Genomic DNA, 23,477 nt, shown 5'->3' with positions numbered 1-23,477 from the left:
ACAGTTTGATTCTCTGGCCCAGGCCCAGTCTGTGTGGAATCATCATGTTCTCCTTGTATTCCCAGATATACTGATCCTAGTGTGCATGCATATTAGGGTGCCCAGAAAGACACCCAGAAGAATGGACTGCTTAAAAACTTTTAAAATAAAATGATAGTTTGGACTATCACAGGTATTGTGACCAAAGTAGGGCACCTCAGACTCCCAAACCCCAGACACAACTGCAGAGAGAAAAGTCTCTGGTTCAAGTAAAGACCATATCTAAGGAAATACCTTCAAAACAGGCTGTATTACACCATAACTATTATTTCCTTCTTTCTTTTTTTATTTCTCCTCCTCCTCCTCCTCTTCCATCTCCAATTTCCCTGGATGAGACGAATGGCTCCCTTTTTTAAGACAGACTTGGTACTACTTCAGGTGCCACCATATTGCCTCCAGAAAGCACTTCAGGGTCAGGCAGAACCTTTTCAGGACATAGAAGTCCTCTACCGGCTGCAAGCTCCCCTCGGCAGGAGAGAAACCCAGCAGGGCCGTCCATTAGGCTTGCAGCTCCAAGGCAGCCTCATAGGTGTTTGCACATGGGAGTCCCAGCAGAGGAATGCTACCATACCAGGTATTGAAGAAGCATTCTTCCATTATGTCATCCTAACCAGGAAAGGGAACACCAATAATCCCAGCCAAAATTCCATTCAGGATTCCATTCATTATGAGAGTGACAGGGCCAGGTAAAGGATAATCCATGCCAGCTGTCAGGAAATAATCACGAGAGGGCCAGCAGTTCATCCATGCACTTTTTATTTAATTATTTATTTGCATATGTGACTGTAGCCTTCCTTGATAGTATTTGTACGAGGCTTTTTATAACTTTAAGAGGCAATGCCAAAATATGATTATGGAAGCTTTAACCTTTGATTTAAGTAAATACATGATGTAAATATATGACGTACAAGAAATTCCTGTACCTGCCTGGTAAATAAGTCTGGAGGACAAGTAGATACTGACCTTGCAAATGGACAAATAGATGACTCAGAAACTTAAAAATGAAAACTATACCATACTGTATTGCTTCTATTGTTACTTTTCTTCCTGGCGTAACTGCCAAGCTTTTCTATTTGCAGTTACTTATAAATTTAAATTAATATTAAATATTACAATGAATAAGACATTACTCCACAGAACCCATCTCAGCCATCCATCACAGTATATAAGCATGTGCATCAACATTAATTCAGAAAGTAATGAGCTGGTAGGCAAGTAATAGACAGCGTAGCAACATTAAAGTTAAAATTACACTTTGAAATCTCACAGGTACATAATCACGTACATAAGCATTAACTAATTTAGTGGATGGCTTTACCAATATATGTTAGTAAGTTTTATTTATAAATCACATTCTAAAACAACCAAGGTTGATCAAAGTACTGTACAGGAGTATATATACGTTAAAAAATTAATAAGATAAAATAATACAACACAAGAAGAATATAGTATCACACACGTGCGATTAGGAGGCAGCTAAAGGGCTTGAGTAAGTGTAATACTACATCAGACCAGGCGGTGGCGGAGTGTGCTGACTGTCTCTCTGAGTTCCTTGCAGACTATTCCCGGGAAATCCTGCCAGGTCCTGGCGCCTCTGATGATGTCACTTCCGGTTCCGGCATAGATGACATCATTTCCTCCACCAGCCCTTAAAACCGCCATCTCAGCTCCACGTATTCAGTTCTGTTTTGGACTCAGTCTTGTAAACTACTCAATCATTTTTCAACCTTTTGCAGCCAGGATCATAATATATGGGTGGCTGCCCCAAGTCTTTTTGATTGTCTGGAGTCTTTTTGTGACAAGAGAAACACATACAAAAGAACACGTTAACAGATCAATTATAAGACAAAGAAAACAATATAGATTTAAAAGGCATAACTGATGTGGCTGATGTGATGACTAGACGTAATGTGTTCTATAATGTGGGTGCTATAGAAAAAAAAAATCGGGAGTGTGCTCATATACCGAGAGAGAGGAAAAGGTCATCAGAACCACTTCCAGTTGTGCAATATTTCTCAGATATCATATCTGTTTGTTTCTCATCATAACTAATTGCTAATATCAATACACAATTATTTATCTCTATTTATAATCAAACTTTATATGAAAATGGTATTTTCGCATTTACGGAGGTCAAAAATGGTGGTGGAATTTTTTCATGATTACATATGCATTACCTAGATTACATGCAAAGTAAAAAGAGTTATAGTCACCTTCCATCCATCCATCCATCCATTGTCTCCCGCTTATCCGAGGTCGGGTCGCGGGGGCAGCAGCTTGAGCAGAGATGCCCAGACTTCCCTCTCCCCGGCCACTTCTTCTAGCTCTTCCGGGAGAATCCCAAGGCGTTCCCAGGCCAGTCGAGAGACATAGTCCCTCCAGCGTGTCCTGGGTCTTCCCCGGGGCCTCCTCCCGGTTGGACGTGCCCGGAACACCTCACCAGGGAGGCGTCCAGGAGGCATCCTGATCAGATGCCCGAGCCACCTCATCTGACTCCTCTCTAAAAACATATAAAAAGTGTTTTTTATTATATAATACTTGTTTCAATAAATTGTTATAGGTAAAACTGCATTTAGCTACATTTAATTATGATAATAATGGCGGAAATAAAAAAATATATATTAAAATTAAATGTATTACCAGGAACACGATGGGGACATAGCAGCTTATTTTTGCCATTACATCTTTATATTTGCATGGCATGTTCAATGATTACATGTTATTGTTAAACTGATGATGTATAAATTAAAATAAAATTAATAATAGTTATTGAAAGAATATGGGCGGCACGGTGGCGCAGTGGGTAGTGCTGCTGCCTCGCAGTTGGGAGATCTGGGAACCTGGGTTCAATTCCCGGGTCCTCCCTGCGTGGAGTTTGCATGTTCTCCCCGTGTCTGCGTGGGTTTCCTCCGGGCGCTCCGGTTTCCTCCCACAGTCCAAAGACTAGGTGGATTGGTGATTCTACATTGGCCCTAGTGTGTGCTTGGTTTGTGTGTGTCCTGCGGTGGGTTGGCACCCTGCCCAGGTTTGTTTCCTGCCTTGTGCCCTGTGTTGGCTGGGATTGGCTCCAGCAGACCCCCGTGACCCTGTATTCGGATTCAGCGGGTTGGAAAATGGATGGATGGATGAAAGAATATGCATTATATTGAATACAGTTTTTAATATCGTGCACACATACTGTATTTCCATGATACAAAAAATTTGGAAAGTTGTTTAAATAAAATACTACTTCCAGTTGAGTAATTTTTCTCAAATTTCATATCTCTTTGCTTTTTATCATTATAAATATCTATACAAAATTTGAATCATCTATCTGTAATTATAACCAAATTCTCGAAAGTATTCAGTTGAAGTACTACTTCCGGTTGCCGGAAGTAGTCCAAAAGTTCATAGGATTACTTATTTTTAATATAAAGCTGGTTTACAAAATCTCATTGACTATGTTAAAGCATTTTCAAGTTATCGTGTTTACACACAGACACATAATTTCAGAAATGGTATTTTCGGACTCAGGAAGATCTAAAATGTCAAGATTCATCGAAATATTGAGGTTGAATTTTTTCACGACTCCTATACTTTCTCTATACATGGTATTTTTGGACTCAGGAAGGTCTAAAATATCAAGATTAATCAAAAAGCTCAGGGTCAATTCCTATGCTATGTCTATACTATGTATATGAGAAAGTAAAAATATCCACATATGTCATCTCTATGTACAATGGTGTGAAAAACTATTTGCCCCCTTCCTGATTTCTTATTCTTTTGCATGTTTGTCACACAAAATGTTTCTGATCATCAAACACATTTAACCATTAGTCAAATATAACACAAGTAAACACAAAATGCAGTTTTTAAATGATGGTTTTTATTATTTAGGGAGAAAAAAAATCCAAACCTACATGGCCCTGTGTGAAAAAGTAATTGCCCCCTTGTTAAAAAATAACCTAACTGTGGTGTATCACACCTGAGTTCAATTTCCGTAGCCACCCCCAGGCCTGATTACTGCCACACCTGTTTCAATCAAGAAATCACTTAAATAGGAGCTGCCTGACACAGAGAAGTAGACCAAAAGCACCTCAAAAGCTAGACATCATGCCAAGATCCAAAGAAATTCAGGAACAAATGAGAACAGAAGTAATTGAGATCTATCAGTCTGGTAAAGGTTATAAAGCCATTTCTAAAGCTTTGGGACTCCAGCGAACCACAGTGAGAGCCATTATCCACAAATGGCAAAAACATGGAACAGTGGTGAACCTTCCCAGGAGTGGCCGGCTGACCAAAATTACCCCAAGAGCGCAGAGACGACTCATCCGAGAGGTCACAAAAGACCCCAGGACAACGTCTAAAGAACTGCAGGCCTCACTTGCCTCAATTAAGGTCAGTGTTCACGACTCCACCATAAGAAAGAGACTGGGCAAAAACGGCCTGCATGGCAGATTTCCAAGACGCAAACCACTGTTAAGCAAAAAGAACATTAGGGCTCGTCTCAATTTTGCTAAGAAACATCTCAATGATTGCCAAGACTTTTGGGAAAATACCTTGTGGACTGATGAGTCAAAAGTTGAACTTTTTGGAAGGCAAATGTCCCGTTACATCTGGCGTAAAAGGAACACAGCATTTCAGACAAAAGAACATCATACCAACAGTAAAATATGGTGGTGGTAGTGTGATGGTCTGGGGTTGTTTTGCTGCTTCAGGACCTGGAAGGCTTGCTGTGATAGATGGAACCATGAATTCTACTGTCTACCAAAAAATCCTGAAGGAGAATGTCCGGCCATCTGTTCGTCAACTCAAGCTGAAGCGATCTTGGGTGCTGCAACAGGACAATGACCCAAAACACACCAGCAAATCCACCTCTGAATGGCTGAAGAAAAACAAAATGAAGACTTTGGAGTGGCCTAGTCAAAGTCCTGACCTGAATCCAATTGAGATGCTATGGCATGACCTTAAAAAGGCGGTTCATGCTAGAAAACCCTCAAATAAAGCTGAATTACAACAATTTTGCAAAGATGAGTGGGCCAAAATTCCTCCAGAGCGCTGTAAAAGACTCATTGCAAGTTATCGCAAACGCTTGATTGCAGTTATTGCTGCTAAGGGTGGCCCAACCAGTTATTAGGTTCAGGGGGCAATTACTTTTTCACACAGGGCCATGTAGGTTTGGATTTTTTTTTCTCCCTAAATAATAAAAACCACCATTTACAAACTGCATTTTGTGTTTGCTTGTGTTATATTTGACTAATGGTTAAATGTGTTTGATGATCAGAAACATTTTGTGTGACAAACATGCAAAAGAATAAGAAATCAGGAAGGGGGCAAATAGTTTTTCACACCACTGTATATATAAAATCCAACATCTGTCTGTCTGCTTTTCACGAGAGAACTACTTAACGGATTTAGGTTGGGTTTTTTTTCTATAATTTGCTTGAACATTCCAGTTGATTTTGCGACGTCTGTCATTGCGCTAAGTATCATAGTTCGCTTGCGGTACCAATTTATTCACGTGAATCCGAGAGACTGGCCGCGGGCCAAAGGGATGGGGAGGGGGAGGCGGGACTTCAGGAGTAGGGAACCGGGTGGGGCCCTCCTCACTCACGCACCAACCTCTGTTCGAGTCCCTCTACCTCTCGCCACGTGTTGGAGCGTTCCTTGCCTCTGCTTAGCTAGCGATACCTGTTTGTTCAGCAGACATTATAATCTACAGATTGTTAAAGAGTAACATTTGACGGTTTTGAGAGAGAGATCACGTGTGTTTTAGAGGGTAGCTGCTCATTGGCAGAGATGTCACGACCATGTGTTCTTCTCCCCACACGGGGGACGCTTTCCCATCAGAGCTGAACACAATCAGATACGGTGCCAGCATTTGGAATTGGAGCGTACTTACCTTCTGCTTAGCCAGAGATACCTTGCCAACTTTTTACATTTTTGGCAAAGAGACCACAGCTACATTTTCACCCCTAATAGCAAATCCAAAAATATTGTATATCAAGAGTCCATCAGATATGAAAGCTATCAATATAAATTCTTCTCAATACAAATAACATTTTTTTTTTATTTTTTTTATTTATTTCTAAAGTTGGTCCTGTTTCACTACTATGTGGGCGGAGCCATGGGAGACATTTAGTTATATATGAAATTGGAAGTAGAGGATTACAAATGTGAAGTTCAAGATTATTGTCATATACACAAGCGAAGTTACAAATGTTACAAACAAAATTCCCTTTCAGTTAAGCTAAAACTGAATTCACCTCTTCTTGTATAGTGCAATGCTGTTGGAAAATTGTGCTTTTACAATTAGCAGTATGCTAAATACAGCCCATAAATATTTAATTTTTTGTGTATGATTTTAGTGTGTTTTCATTTTAGATAATGGCTCCTAAACTATGTGACCAAGACTATAACAATGCCTCAGAATTCATAAACTGATATTCTGTAATCAAAATGTTCTATAAGTGAAATAGCAGGCAGGTACAAATGAGCTCATTAGGTTATTAATATTCATTAGGGAGTTTCCAAGACTGTCAAATCCGGGACTAGGTAAAATTCTGCAGTGTATGCAAAATAGACATAGACAGAAATTCTTGAAAAATAGTACAGTATACAATTGTTAAAGAGTGTTACTGTTTAGTAGAATGCATATGTTTATGATTGTAAGAATATGTGAAATGGAGGCTTGGTTCTGTAAGAGTAACATGTTTCATGTCTAACCAAAAACAACTTAATCAGCAATCAACAAGACTTTGAGAACTTAGTGGTTGTCCGAAGTTTTTGACTGATGCAATCTATATTACTAACCGAGAATGCTAAACCGGATGATGGACGCAGGCACATCCGGCCATGGGCCGTAGCTGCAAAAAGACGTACTGCGCAGGCGCAAAAAGAGTCCGCGAGAGTCGGCTGAGGAGCCGAGAAAGGCGGACAAAAGAGGGCGAGAGAGGCGGATGAGGGGCCGTGAGAGGCGCAGGCGCAAAAAGAGTCCGCGAGAGTCGGAGAAAGGCGGACAAAAGAGGGCGACAAAGGCGGATGAGGGGCCGCGAGTGGCGGACAAGACCACAGAAAAAAGGAGTGAGCACATACAAAAAGGAGTCACACAAGCACCGAAAAAAGGAAAAGGCACATAAAAAAGTACTCAACCGCGGGCAAAGCACAAAACACATTGCACACGAAACTAAACACAACAAAAAAAAAGAACAGACGAGCGCACAACGGCAAGGCACGACCACCCCCCCCCCCCCCCCCCTACCGGCACGGGACGGGACGGGACACACACCAAGAGGGGGATTCAACAAGCCCATGGAAGACAATAAAAAAGAACACAAAACCACCCCACAGACCCTACAAGCAAGGGACGGGACACACACAAAGAGGGGGATTCAAACAAGACACAGGAACACAAAAAGAAAGAAGACGCTCGCGCAACAACAATCCCCCCCACACATCCATAAGAAGTGACACCCAAAGCCACATATTCTAAAGTGAACTTCGACACCTTCACACTAGGCAGCATGGGTGTCGGCGTAGGTGTCAAGCCCATGGGACACAAAAAGAAAGAAGACGCTCGCGCAACAACAATCCTCAACCCCCAATAAGAAGTGACACCCAAAACCACATTTCTAAAGGAAACGTCCATATTAAACATACGTCATCTGAACACCTTCACACTAGGCAGCATAGGTGTGAGTATAGGTGTATCTCCTTACAATAAAGCACTATTAACCGTTCAACTGCAGAAAAGGATACATATTAACTGTGAGTGCGATCCTCCTTATTTCGCAAAGCGGTGGCAAATCAATTAAAACTACAAAATAGCGCGTCACAAATAATGTACATGCAACAACGCGTCAGTCAAACGCCACAAGCAAAACATGCCCGTCGCGGACATCAACGCTGGACACCTGCTAAATGCTTACGCCACTTGGCTGACAACGCCTTCAATAATGAGTCCACTATTGAGGAAAATTCATTGGGATTAATGAATGTCATTTGCAATCATTGTCATTCACTTAACTTCCCAGAAGAAACAACTGGCAATACAAATAATGAATTTACACGTAGTTGTCAAAAGTGTAAAATTAGACTGCCTCCTTTACATATAATCACCACGGACCCAGTGTCATTGAAACAAAACCGGAATAAAGCTAGGTCAGAAATTAAAGACAGAGTAGAAAGCAAAGTAAAACGTCATAAACAGGTTGAACAAGGGGGACACGCACATGGACAGCAGGTTACAGATAATGAAGACCGGAATTCAAAAGCTTGAAAAACATGAGCTCAACTGACCAAAGATACAAACTGAAACGAGAAAAACTACGGGGTCCGCAGTAGTCCAAAATGCACCGCGTAATAGTACGGACGAAGCTCTGTATTACCAGTGGGGGACTCCAGAATGACACGGGCAAACGCTCCGTATTAAACGTGCGTCATCCGGACACGTAGCTGCCCAGCGGGCACGGGTTCAAAACGCCGGGGGTAGGCGAGCGAAGCGAGCAGGGGGCGGAGCCCCCTTGTATCTTACATAAGGCAGTCTGCAAGACTCTATAAATCAAAAGGATTTTAAAATAAGGATAAGGAGGGCGTAGTTGGAAATGGCAGAAGGTCAAGGGAAGCCTTTTGGATATGGCTTATTATTAGCCTGGCAAAGAAGTGCGTATGGGATGCCAGCTGTATCCCGATAAAGAGGCTTGTAAATTTGGAAAAGGAGCTAGAAGGGGAAATTTAGAGAAATATTGAGAAGTGGGGTTTTGCAGCTGCTAAGGAAAGATGGAAAGGTTTGTGGATACTGGGGAATGGAAAATAGGGCTTTAATAAGAATTGATTTTAAGTCCAAAATTTAAATGAGTAGTACTGTATGGATGTTTGGTCCAAGGTTTTGGAGGGATGATGGATGAGGGATTCCAGTAAGAGATAAAATTTGGAAAATGACTGTTCCTTAACAAAACTCTTTTTGTTGTATGGTATAAAAGAATTGTAGTGGATTGTATATTATAGTGTGTAAATAAAACTTCACTTTTACAAAAAAAAAAGGATTATATAAATCAAAAGGATTTTCAAATAAGGATAAGGAGGATCAGTAGGGAGGAGAGAGAAACAACTGCCAAAAAGGAGACCACTCGGCCAGACTTTGCAATCTACAGTACAGACCACCCCTTTGCTCCTAAGCATTATACCCGGTTTAGGAAAACAAAGACTGCAACAACCAATCTATAGCCATCTGAAACAAAGCTTGCTGTGTGTCCCTGATTTGAATCATTCAGGTTGTATGTTTTCATATCTAACATTTACACCTGGTTTCTCCTTCAAATAAACATAATGATTTAAATATTTTTGAGTATTGTTTTGCTGAAGTTGGGTCCATTTAGGTTGTGAACTATCAGTGGCAGGGATTAGCCCTTGGCTTCTGTTAGACTGTGTGGCCCTTTTAAAGGTAGCCATGGGATACAAAAGCCCATCAGGAGTAGCCGATCCTGGCTTTTGTTGGGGTATTCTGAAGTGTAGCAGTCTAAACAAGGAGTAGCACGTAAGCAAATCCCAGCAGGGACACTTCATGAGTGGGAGCTGCTTTTAGGCCCTGGTAAAATTACAGAGTTGAATAGCGAGCCTCGGCCAATGCTGAGATATTCTTGGTTTGAACTTGAGCTTATCTGTGCTAAGTGAATGCTGAATAGGTGCAGGACGTATGTGCAAATCAATGCTAACTGTTTAGGCATTTCCAGTATTAACTTGTCCACCAATATAAATTCCTGGACACTTTAAAAACATGAAACAGATAGCACAATTCACTTGCTACACCTGAGCACGGTGAAAATTTACAAATAATCCATAAGGTAAAACAAATAATGTACAAAATGACACCAAAAAAAATTGTGCTGGATAAAGAAGAAATCTAAAACATCAACAATATGCAGTGGTGTGAAAAAGTTTTTACCCCCTTACTAATGTCCTCCATTTTTGTATATTTATCACAATGAATGTTATCAGATCCTTAAGCAAAATGTGATCATAAATGAAGGGAACCTGAGAAAATATATAATCCAATTTCTAAACTGGTCTTGACTATACATTGAGTTCAGAAAGTATTCAGACCTCTTCATTTTCATGTTTTGTGTTGTAAATGTAATTTAAAATAGATACATTTGCCATTTTTCCCATGAATCTACACTCAGTAACCCATAAAGACAAAGTAAACACACGATTTCAGAAAGGGTTACAAATTTATCACATTTTTTTTCCTAAAAGTATTCAGACCCTTCATTGTGAATAATCCAAATTATGCTCAAGCCAATCCTGTTTCCTTAAATTCTCCATGAGATTTCTCTAGAATTCGATTGGAGCCCATCTGTAGCAAACTGAATTGCTTGGACATTGTTTAGAAACTCACACCTGTGTATATAAAGTCTCACAATTCACACTGCATACTAGGACAAAATCAAATCAAAATCAAATTAAATGGATTTGTACTTGTCACATATAGGACAGTATGAAGTGAAATGTTTAGTTGCTGAATCCCAAAAGGACAAAAGGACAATAAGAATAATACATGGCATTTATAAATTTCAGTAAAAAAAATTGTTAATAGAATTTTAAATTTGTGACAGTAATAATTACTAAATAAACAACTTAATGTAAGAGAGCTAACAACAGGGCCTCATGTAGTTCTAGACACTTTCTCTATTCAGAATGCAGATGAACTGTGGACAGAAGCTCCTCCTCAGACTCTCTGAAGTGGACTTTAGACAGCAGTAATGTTTATCTGGCCACAGTACAGAAGAGGAAAATGTTGGGAAAGCTAGCATTGCTGATAATTTTCTTTACCCTGGTCCAACATTGCTTGGTGTAGATGCCCTGGATGTTAGAGAGTGCATACCCAGTGATGCGTTCAGCTGACTGCATCACTCTCTGCAGAGGCTTGTGGTTCAACTGCATGCTGATCTCAAACCAGACAGTTTTGTGTCAGAATACTTTCAATGATGGGCATGTAGATGTTCTTTTGTAGCTGGCAGGGAAGCCTAAAAACCCTGAAGTGGTAAAGACATTGTTGTGCCTTCTCCACCAAGTCAACATGGTGGGACCAGGTTAGGTCTTCTGTGATGTCAACACTCAGGTATCTAAAACCGTTCACTCTGTTCACATGAATGCTGTTGAGGGGGAGGTAGTACCTCTGTTGTTTTCTCCCAAAGTCCACAATCAATTCCTTTGTCTTGCTGACATTCAGGAGTAAGCTATCCACATCTTCCAGATAAATCTGCTCATTGCTGTAAGAGATCGGGCCCACCATTGCTATGCCATCAGCAAATATAACATTGATATTTGAGTCACGTAGAGCCATGCAGTCATATGTGTAGTAAGAGTGCAGTAGAGGACTCAGCACCCATCCCTGTGGAGCTTCTGTGTTGAGGGTGAGGGAAGATGAAGTGAGGTCACCCACTCAAACTACATGGGGTCTGCCTGTCAGGAAGTTAAAAAACTAGTGCTGCACACTGAAGTGTTCAGATGCAGGTCCCTGAGCTTGGTAATTAGTTTAGAGGGGTTCATTGTGTTGATTACAGAACTATAGTCTTAAAAATAGTATTCAGATATAATTCCCCTCTCTTGTTGTCCAGGTGGGCCAGTACTGTATGTAGGATCAAGGTGAAGGCATCATCAGTGGTCTACTGGAGTGATATGTGAACTGTCATGGATCCAGATTTCTTAGCAGAGAAGATCATATGTAATTTTTGAATAGCCCCTTGAAACACTTTATTGCTGTAGGCATTAGTGCAGTGAGATGATAGTCACTCAGACAGAGTGGACTTGCTTTCCTAGGTAAAAAAAAAAAAAAAAGCCATGAAGTTCAAGGCATAAAACCGTTTCTAAAGCTTTGAGTTTTCTCAGGAGCACAGTGCCCTCAATGATCGTGAACTGGAAGAAGTGTGAAACCACCAGGACTCAACTTAGAGCCAGCCATCCAGGATGACTGAGGAACCAAAAGAGAAGGGCCTTAGTCATGGTGGTGACCCAAAACCCAATGTTCACACTAACTGAGCTTCAGAAGTCCTTTGCTGAGATGTGAGAACCTGTTGGAAGGATGACCATCTTAGCAGCACTCCATCAATCAGGGGTTTATGGTAGAGTGGCTAGACAGAAGCCGATGTCAAGTAAAATTCATACGAGAGCCCACTTGGAGTTTGCTAAACAGCATTTAAAGGACTCTGAGAGTACGATAAAAAAATATTTTTCTGTATGATGAGATCCAAAACGAATAGCCAAGACAACGTCAGAGTGGCTTCAGGACAAGTCTGTCCTTGAGTTGCTCAACCAAGCTCAAACTTAAACCATACAGAACATCTATGAAGTGACCTGAAGATGACAGCGTACATGAGCTTCCTCTAATGGAGCTTGAGGGGGTCTGCAATGAAGAATGGGCTATACAGTATTGTCCAGATCCAGATGTGCAAAGCTTGTGAAGACTTACCAATAAGACTCAGAACTGTAACTACTGCCCAAGGGGCTGGTACAAAGTACTGAAGGAAGGGTCTGAATACTTATATGAATATGATGTTTCAGTTTTTGATTTGTTATAAATCTGCAACCATCATGAAAAGATGTGTTCACTTTGTCATTGTGGGTTATTGAGCGCATATTGATGGGATAAAAATGGCAAATCTGTCCATTTAAAATGGAATCTACAACACAAAATATATACTATGCAGAAGGTGAAGGGGCCTGAATACATTCTGCATTTAAGGATTAAAATTATCCAACACCTGTATTACCCGTGTATAAGGGTAATTGCCACTTTAGTTGCTCACTGAAACAGCTGACCAAGTTGAATTGATAATTTGACTCACCTTAGCAAACACAGTTAAACTCCCCATATATTGACAAATACAATGAGAGTAAAGTTGTCACCACAAGGTTTCTAGAAGAACACTATGCCTTGACCAAAGGTAATTACAAAAAAAGATAAGGGCAAAAAAGTTGTTGAGAATTACCAGTCAGAAAGGGGTTACAAAGCCATGTCAAAGGCTCCAGCACACCACAGAGAGTGCCACTCTTTCCAAAGGAGAACATTTGGATCATTGGGGAATCTGCTCAGGAAAGTCAACAAGCCAAAAATTACCCTAAGGGCAAAGCAACAACTCATTCAAGAAATCACAGAGGATTCCAGAAGAACATCCAAGGTCCAATGAGACTCGGCCAAGGTCATTGTACATGACCCCATCATGAGAAAGAGATAAGAATCAAAATGGGAATAATGGGAACAGTAGCAGGGCGAAAGCCTCTGCCATCCAAGAGTAACATTAGTGTATTTGCCAAAGAACACCTAGATCACCTCAAAGCCTTCTGGAATAATGAGCTATGGACAGACAAGTCAAAAGTAGAACTCTTTGAATGATATGGGGCCTGATTTGGCTTGCAATCAACAGCAAGAACATCATCTCTACAATAAAACATGGGTGTGGTGGCATGATGGTGTAAAGATGTTTACTATTTTAGGACCTGGAAAATCTGCCATTATTGAAGAAACCAAAAACTCTGCACTTTACCAGAACTTATGCATCAGGACAATAACCCAAAATACAAAAGAAAATTTACAATTGAACAACTCAAAAGAAACAAAATTCATGTTCTGGAGTGGCCTAACCAAAATTCTGACTTAATCCCAGTAGTTTTGCTGTGGCGGGTTCAGAAACAAGCAGTTCACACTCATAAACCAACCGATGTGTCTGAATTAAAGCAACTCTACAAAGAAAAATGGGCTAAGCTTTTACAACAATCACACGAAATATTTTATGTCAAAAAGATTGACATCATAGTTGTAATTGTTGCTGCGAACCCAGTTTTAAAATTATGGAGGTAATTACTTTTTTATATGAGTAATGGAGATGTTAGATAACTTTGTTCCTTGAAAAAGGGAAATGATCATTTAAAAACTGCGTTGTGGGTTCACTCAGATTTCCCATTCTTTAATACTGAATTTTGTTTCATTGTACAAAATAGACACAAAAACAGAGAATATCAGGAAGTGGGCAAATGTTTTTTTCACAGCCCTGTGATAAACTCTTAACTGTATACTGTAATCACCGCCAGTGTGTGAAGTGGAAAAAAGAAGTTGTGGGACACAGCAACAGTGGTTTCTAGAAACTCAAACCTCTAAAAAGATTGAAGTAATCATGTTGGTTATGTAAAAAAAAATACAGACAACAATCACAGTTATATAAGATACATTTTGTAAATACTTTCTTGGAGAATTATTAAGGCTTTTGATTCTTTGTGAATGTTTCTCTTTTTTCTTAGTGCAAATTACAAACTGGCTCTGTCTGTGCCACTACAGAAGACGGTACACTTACTCCAATCATTTGACATCTTATGTCCTTGACTTATAGTTGGGCTAAGTGATTTTTGTGACTTCTATAAACTGCTTTCCAGTAGGAGATGAGCACAAAGGGATGGCTACAGTGGCTCAGGCCCTTGCCCCTTTCCCCTTATTTTTTTCCCCTTAATGCCGTTTTCTCCTGTTCAGACCTAACTGACCACTTCTAAGCCTACATGTGCCGCACATTTCCATTGTAAAAAACAGGGAAAATGCAACAAGCAATGTACTTTCTTATATAACTTTTCACTGTCTCATATGAAAATAAAATATGGTCTATGATAATTATTGCTTTAATTAAACAATAAAATGTAAAATAAATACTTGTTTGCTAGTCTTGTTGCTTTGTATCACTTTATGATGCAGAAGGTACACTACCTGTCAAAAGTTTTAGAACACCTCAGTTTTTCCAGTTTTACTTCACCTTTAATCAGCTGAAATGTAATGAATGACCTAAAATGGTGAAAATGTAAGCGGTAAATTGCCAATTTTAAATTTAAAGTTAGCAAAAACTGAAAAAGCAAATATCAGAATATTACACATGGGCCTTCTTCAGGGAACAACTAATTATTTATACACTACAGATGTTCTGCAGCAAATGAAGCCTTGCAAATTGAAGCAAAAAATTGCACAGATGTCGCAACTTCTGTTGATTACTTAAAAACCCTCTAGCCTGTCTTAAAGCAGAGTTGGAATAGACTGTGTTACTACACCCTAGACAGTTGTAATTTACAATGATAATGTAAATGGCAATTAACAAATGAAATGAGACAGAGCATTATTACCCTTAGAAGTGTAGGCCTTTCATTTAGAGAAATTGCAAAAAAAAATCAAAATGTCAGTGAGGACAGTGGTGTCCCACACAATACAAATGGAAACTGGAAGAAACTCTGATATGAGGAGATCTGGCAGGCGCAAAGTCTCAAGCCAATCAGAAGACAAGTTTCTGTGGGTCACCAGGGATCACAGGAGCCTCGCAGCACAACAGCTTCAAGTACAGCTTAACAGTGGTGGAATAAAGCAAGTCTCAGTTTCTACTGTGAAGAGGAGACTTTGTGCTACAGGTTTGATAGGATGAGTAGCAGGAAGAAAGCCATCTCTCTATTATAAAAAAAAATCCTGTGAGAGAAAGACGAGAGACGAGATGTGATCTTCATGTTAAGATCACAGAAGACACTTAAAAGACCTGCGAGACAAAAGAAAATGGCCACAGAGCGTCTCATGGGGACCTTAAACATGAGACTTGGGCCAAGAGATTGACCCAGGACTGTCTCGCGATTACATAGAACATGAGATTCTTGCAAGACACGCCGTACTTACAACCAATATCAAATAAGACAACGGGCAGCAAAACATTCAGTCGTCTAAAGGATTTAAGCACACACAGATCCAGGGTCTCAGCGCATATAAAGCGTATAAGGACAATACGTTATGAATGAAACATCGATGACTAAGCGAAGAAGAAAGAAGCACGGAGAAAAGAGACTCAAAAGCGTTGGAGAGAAAAAAGAGCAAAAAAGAAAAATAATAATCTAGGTGTAAATTCAGAAAATAAGGAAAGTAATTATCAGCCCGGAACAAGTAGAATTGAAAAAAGCACATCCAATCGGGCTCAGAATTAAAAGACAGAGAGTAAAAGACAAAGTAGAACTTTATAAAGACATTCACGCTATACACATGCAGAGCAGGTTAGAGATTAAGAAAGCAGTGGAATTTGAAAGGCTCAAAAAAAAAACACCAGTGTGATACACATGTGGAGAAAGTTAAAGAGTATAAAAGTAGGAAAATAAGAAAGTATAAAAAAAAAGAAAGTAAAGATCGCAGTAGTGTAAACAAACAGAAATTATTACTTGAAAAAGGGAAAATAATCACCACGGACCAGGTGTCATTAAAAAAAAGCAGGACAAAGCGAGGTCAGAAATAAAAGACAGAGTAGAAAACAAAGTGAAACGTCATAAAGAGGTTAAAAAACAAAAGGGCCAAACACATGCAGAGCAGGTTAGAGATAATGAAAACTGGAATTCAAAAGACTCAAAAAAAAAAAACGTAGGCGCAATACACATGCTAAGTAAAATACAGAATATGAAAGCAGAAAAAATGACAGTGTCAAAACAAAGACAGCAAACATCGTATTAGCGTAAACAAAGGGAAATTATTACTCTGAGAAATAACGAAAAGGCGAATAGAGATCAAATATATGCACATACAGTAGGTGATATGTCAGAAGTATGTAAATATTGTAAGGCTTTGAAGTTTAAGTCAGAGAATTTCAAAAATAGGGTTTACCTCACATGCATTTATTGGTTACTTTGCAAAAAAAATTATTAACAGAGAAACCTATCCTGAATTATGGTACAAAGTCATTAAACACATGTCTCACTGACCTCATTTAAAAGATTCAGCATATTGGGACTCCAAAGACTCCAAATATTATTTTTACAGAAGTTCTGAAATGAAGTGAAACTAATGAAATAGAAACAATTCAAAGAAAAAAAAAATCTTAAAAGTGTGTACAGTATCTGGAAAACCAAACACGGGGATTGGCAAGCGAAGCCCCCTAGTTCCTTAAAAGACAAAATACGGGCTTGAAATACCATAAGTATTATGGACCGATGAATCCAAATTTGAAATCTTTGAAATCATCATGCAGAGCGTTTGTATGCCATTCGAGTTGGTGAAAGGATGGTTTCTCAGTGTGTGACGCCTACCGTCAAACATGGAGGAGGAAGTATGATAGTCTGGGGGTCTTTTGCTTGAGACAGAGTTGATGACATGCACAGAGTGACTGGCATTCTGAATCAAAAGGGTTACCACAGTTTGGCTGTACTATCAGCAAAAGGTAGCTATTTTGATCAATCAAAAATTGAAATAAAATTTTGTACACTTAATGATTCCTTGACTAATTTTTTTTTACTATTTGCCACTGTTTATTTGTACTTGGCCTTGATTTCATGAAACATTAAGACAGTGCTTCCCAAACTCGGTCCTGGGGACCCACTGTAGCTGCAGGATTTTGTTTTAAACCAGCTTCTGTTTTTAATGGGACTCCTGGGCGAATTAAGTGAACTGGTATTTCCCAAGTTCTGTTTTTGGGAGCAATAAAAAAATTTGGTAAAAAAAAAAAATTTAAATGTACGAAGCAGTTATATGGGAATAATGTATTTTTTTTCTTTTTAACAGTATTTTCATGTTGATTTTTGTTCTTCTTTCCAGGTGTTCTAATTCTTTAATTAATCCATTATTTACTAATTAGAGGGTCTGACGCTAAAGCAGTTGCAGCCTTTGATTACTCTGTGTTGTTTGCCAGCGTGTCTGCTCTGCTCGTTTATAATTGTCATTAACAAGATACAAAAAGTGGGAAAACTGCACAGGGAATGGGCAACATATAATGAAATCAACAAAAGAGAGTTAAACATTTAAATTTCTAGCAAAAGCAGAAATATTTCTAACTGTCTTATAAATGTAAAAATCATGTTGCTGTGCTTTTGTGAATATAGAATAAGAGAAATAAAAATTCCAGCTAATTAAATGAGATCAGTGTTGTTAAGTGTTTTCACTGGTTAGGTATCTGGTTGGAACAAAAACCTGCAGCCACAATGGGTCCCCAGGACCGAGTTTGGGAAGCACTGCATTAAGATATTAAACTGCGTTATATTTCCATAAAAACTGAGGTGTTCTAATCCTTTTGACTGGTAGTGTAGCTGTAATGTATGCACATGGTTATCAGATGTTCCTCACTTTCACAAAGTATTATAAATTTATAAAATAACTATTTTCCACATTCTACTGTGGAATAAACTCAACAGGATTGGCAGATTGATTCTGCACTGTTTATCTCTGACATACTAACACTGAGTACTTTCAGCCAACAAATCATTCATCAGAAGTGTACCAAGAAATGCAACCAACAGCAATAAAGCTGCATAACAACTCACTGGGACTGGGACAGCCAAGTCATAACTTTTCTTTCTTTTGAATTTTCTTGCTTTATAGTTATTCCAGTGTGTGTTCACAGAAAAGTGTGTGTGTGTGTGTATTTATTTAATATTTACTTACCTATCTATTTATGTATTTATTTATTTCAAGTGATTCTGTTAAAAGCCAAATTTTCCCTGGGGAAAAAATTAAGTTCTATCTTTCTAACTGTTAGGTCAAAGAAAACACGGGTAAGATACATACGGAGAGCACTGAAAGCCAAATGTGTGCCCAATGAAAGCAGATCTCACAAAGTATTAAATAACAGTAGCAAAAGGTATAGGCAAGTGTGCAAGGCTGTACACATGGTAATACACTAAGTTAAGTATGTTAAAACACCTAAACTGGGAGAAGCTTTTAAATGTGTAGATAGTTGAAGAGCAGCAGAACAGGTTTAAAAACATTTAAATTACATGTAATGCAGAATAGGCACATCCCTAATATGAAATTAGTAGGGCATTAAAAAGAAAAGCCATAGTAGGTTAATAAGGTGTTGCAAAGGAAGCACAAGGGAAAAAAGCAGCTGTATAAGGTGTAAAGACTAATAACTCTAATGCTAACCATAGCGCATATGAGAGCATGAGGGCAAACATCAAGAAGGATAATAGGGAAGCTAAAAGACAGTTAGACAGGAATATAGCAGATAAGGCAAACGACAACCCAAAAAGATTCTTTCAATATTTTAGTAGTGAAAGATCGTCATGGAGGAGGTGAAGTACATCATGAATAGTAAAGGGTAATTTAAATATACAGAGCAAAATAGAAGATACAATAGAAGATACTCTAAACTCACATTTTTGAGGTGTTCACATGACAAAGTAGATAACCTCCCAGTAGTAACAGGGACTACTACGAATTGAGTGATTTGGAAATTGTAGAGAGAGAAGTGCTGCTCGGATTAGATAGGCTGAAATCAAACAAATCACCACGGCCAGATAATATTTTATCCTCAAGCTCATAAGGAAGTTAATTAGTACATATATAAACCCTTGATGCTTATTTTTAGGAGGTCATTCTGCACTGGGGATATTCAGAAGGACTGGACAATGGCAAACATTATCTTATTATAGAAGAAGGATCAACTTAGTTTAGTAAGTTTAACAATAACACAGATACTCAGTTGGAAAATTGTTAGGATGAATTACCCCAAACATTAGGAAGTTTTTCTTTACACCGAGAACCATAGATACAGTACATGGAATAAGTTACCCAGTAGTGTGGTAAACAGTAGGACCTTAGGGACCTTCAAAACTGGACTTGATGTTATTTTGGAGGAGTTAAGTGGATGGGACTGGTAAGCTTTGTTTTTGGCCTAAATGTTTCTAATGTTCTAGGGACTACTCTAACCTTCAAAAATCAGACTTGCCTAGTAAACACCTTTGGATAACAAGAACAGACTGAATTTGTGAATGGACAGAAGGTAGATGCTGTTAAGAATTTCGAAAATGCAAATAATATCAAAAGGCAATGGTGTCATTGCTTCTCTCTTGACATTCCTGACAGATTGTTTATTTAGTTTTTCTCAGAAGGATATGCTACCATGGATATATACTGCAACCAAGCAAAACTGTGAGACTGTGTCTACTGGCATGGAGACAAAAAAGACCATTGTTGGGTTTCAAATTTACTAGTCAAACTACTGACAAAGCTCAACATATTTCACTATGTTTACTCTTGAACAAAAAATTGTGCCCAAGCAAAATTGGTTATACAGTATTCAAAGAATCTGATACATATTTAGTGTTTACAATGCTGTTTCAATCTGTAAAAAAATCTATACCACAGTAAGTGTATCAACAAGAACTGCTGAACAATCTGGAGAAGTCAAGAGTAATAAATCTATGTGGATGAGAAAACTTCTTCTGATTCTGCCAGAAAGATCAAAAGTCACTCAGAATATGGGATCAAAAAATAAAAATTACTGTAAAACCCAAACACTAACAACAATGAGAAAGAAACTTTTTTTTAATTATTATTTTTGTGTTGTTGTTATTTCTGAGAAGTCCCAATACATATAAAGTCATTTTACATAGTACAAGTATTTCTGGGTTCTGGATTACAATCATTTTACTTTTCCTTTCAGAAAGTCTAATCAACAAAAAATGGTCATTTATGTTACCAGATGATCATCTCTGTCAATTTTCTGAATATATAACCCACAATAGACTTTATAGTTAATAGTTTATGGAGAAAATTCTGATTTATAATAATAATAATTAATAATGTAATGGCGTTGACAAGTTGCATCAACCAAGGATGAGTCACCCATAGTATGAGCTGGCATTCCATCAAAGAAATAAGCAGCTTCAGAGCCAGTGGCAGGGACACCATAAAAACAGCAATGCTGCAAAGTCACAAACAGAATGAATCCATTGAGGTGATGGTGAGTCGTCCTTTTATGGGTAGCAAGCCACCTATAAGAGCCATTCTACAGAGTAAAGGTTCCATTTTAGCACTTGGTGCCGGCACTAAATTGGTGTGAGAAATGGGATGAAAAGAAGACCTAACAAGTGCAGAGTACCACAGAGATTGCAATGGACCTACTTTTGAGGAGTTGCTGGAGAGTCTCAAGGCTGAGATCAGGGACCTGGAATGCCATTTGCAGCATCAGTACCAGAGGGAAGACAACTGATACACTGCTACCTCTGCAGCTCCACCAACTTCTCCACCTGCTAAGGTCCATTGGCCTGGTAATGCACCATCTGATGGAACTTTTGGCTTATGGAGCTGGGACAAAGTGTGGCAGACTGAATTGCCACTGACTCCTGATGAGCCATGTGAAGCAGGAGCCATGTGTAAAACTATGCAAGCAAAGGAGAAGGCAGATTGCAGAGATGTTACACAGCAACAAAGAAGGGAGATCCTCAAAGCTGTGATCTGGACCTGGAACAGTATTTGCAGCGTCAGTTCAGTGAAAGAAAACAGCAGAGAAACTGGTACATCTGCAGCTCCACACAAAGAAGCTCGCCTGCCCACTTCAGCAGATCACCGCACAGAAGTGAATAATTTTAACATCTCTGCTGCACCAAATGGCAACACATAACTCAACATCCATGTTCCACCATCTGTCAACGCAGCACTCAACATCTTTGCTGCACCACTTAATAACAAAGCACTCAAGACATGAAGACCACCCAGCCGTATACCCAGCCGTATGATAGAGTTGTGCACCTTTTCAAGTAACTGGAAATGATCACTGGAGACCGTAACTTTGAAGGGAGGGCTAAGTAACAGTGCTGACAACTTACATCAGCCGGGGTTGAGTCACCCATGGGATAAATTGGCATTCCATCTTGCAAATGAGCAGCTTTGAAGCCAGCGGCTGGAAGCTTATGTAAATGGCAAGCCTGCAATATTGTATAAACAGAATTCCATCTAGTGTGACAACATCAAATGGTCCTTTTACCACCTAAAAAAAGCCATTTAAAGAGCAAAGATTCCATTCTGGAACCTGGCACCAGCGCTGCAATCATTCTTTATTTATATTGTGCCTTTCCCATGATCAAAGCGCCTGCAGTTATGGTCAATTTGATGTTTTACATTACTAGATTGGAATTCTTTTACTTTTCTTTTTCATCCTATTGTTGTATTAGGAAAATGTGCAGCAGAATGGGTATGGTGTCTTTCTGATAATATAATCAACAATTTTGAACATATTTGTGAATATTAGAATGCCCCTTAAGTTTCTTCAGAATTTCTAGTGGGATTAAAAACACACAATAAAAATAGCCCCCACCCCCCAACACATTTTACGGAATATTGAAGTTCCCCGTACACTGCTACTGTGACGTGTGTTGCCACTGCATGGGCTGTAGGGAGTGGAAGCAGTGTTGGGGTGGAGTCTTGGGGAACACTTTTTGTAAGGGCTTGGGGCACCTCCCTAGAGAGAGTGCTGAGTGACTGGGAACAGGGTTAATTCATTAATGGAGGCGTGGAGAAATGGGGTGGGGGAAAGTGTAGTTTGTGCTGGAGCGAGAGGAAGACAGCATCAGGTTGAAAAGAGAGCGAACAGTTAAAGCGCAGACAAGAGGTAGTTAGGACGAAGGCAAATTATATTTGTTGTTTTGGAGATGTTCCCGTGACCCAGACAACGGGCGGCGGTAGGGCAGCGTTTATATCGCGGCATATTCAATTTGGCATTTGGAAGACTCCCCAGGATAAGCGGCTCATGAGTGTGTTTTAGTCGACAGGATACACAATACTAAACACGGACCAATTAGCCCATCCCACTTTATCATAATCCGCCAATCTGAGAATGCCTGCTGCATTTAAAGTTGACGTATCATCCAAGGATTTGACAAACAAGTGACAAAGGATCTTCTAATCTTAAAATTGAAAGCACACAACAAGCACGCTGCCTATTATTGAAAACAACGGGACGGTATAAGAAGTGAGGGGACGCTTTAATTAAAAATTTAGAAGTAACGGAACTGTCCCAATGGATTCCGTCCACTTCAAACACTGGCGGGCAACTGTAAACGGATAATTAAAATTTCAGTCATCACAGGTTATAAACTAGTTATCCATCCCCACCTTAGCACTCCTAATGACCCAAAAGCAGTAAACGCGCATTTTCTATCGTAGTTTTATCTGTACAAACTCGTTCTTCGTGAACTTCAATAGACTTATGTCTGTTTCCTCGAGTTCAGGCAAGGTAATAGCGCTAACATGCTGGATTGCTAACAGTGCACCCTGAGTTTTTCAAATCGTAAATATGAAAATGAGCACAGCGCAACAGATGCCAGTTTCTTCTTTTTAATTAATATCACGTTTGTAGTTGACTCCAAATATAACCCTCTCGATTCGTTTGAAGTCAGACAGCTGTCAGTGTCGCGCGCCTAGGTCGTCGAACCATAAAACTCTAGGTAAGATTATGCTCGGCCACTACTCCCGTCCTGCTGGCTGCTTGTTTCCTGTTTTGCCTTACCATCTTGCTTGTCCGGTCCCGTGGCTGCACTCCCTTTGGGCTGCTCTTGGACTCTGATTAGCGTTTCCATCTGAAGTCGCCTGAGGTATTGCTGTTTAATCAAGTTACACTTTGGGAAGAAGCCAGGGTTGGTGAGGATACTGAAACGGACAAATTAGAGAACGGGCTGGTACTTATAGTGAAGAA

General features: G+C 39.4%; 1 protein-coding gene and 1 long non-coding RNA gene across 2 annotated transcripts in view; one reads left to right on the top strand and one right to left on the bottom strand.

Moving 5' to 3' along the window:
• Nucleotides 1–1,249: 1,249 nt before the first annotated feature.
• LOC127527787 (uncharacterized) lies at nt 1,250–23,361 on the bottom strand. Its single transcript, XR_007934909.1, has 3 exons — nt 23,292–23,361; nt 2,253–2,539; nt 1,250–1,828 (listed from the first exon to the last, which is right to left on the bottom strand). It is a non-coding gene; the product is annotated as an uncharacterized LOC127527787 (long non-coding RNA).
• rgp1 (GP1 homolog, RAB6A GEF complex partner 1) overlaps nt 23,255–23,477 on the top strand; it is a 37,130-nt gene continuing 36,907 nt past the window's right edge. The window contains exon 1 of the mRNA XM_028801425.2: nt 23,255–23,376. The gene's annotated coding sequence lies outside the window, so the exon portion shown is untranslated. The remainder of the gene's footprint in view (nt 23,377–23,477) is intronic.

The sequence above is a fragment of the Erpetoichthys calabaricus genome, chromosome 5 (genome assembly GCF_900747795.2).
Source record: "Erpetoichthys calabaricus chromosome 5, fErpCal1.3, whole genome shotgun sequence".
In the NCBI taxonomy this organism is placed as follows: domain Eukaryota; kingdom Metazoa; phylum Chordata; class Cladistia; order Polypteriformes; family Polypteridae; genus Erpetoichthys; species Erpetoichthys calabaricus.
This window is presented reverse-complemented; position numbering and strand designations above follow the sequence as displayed.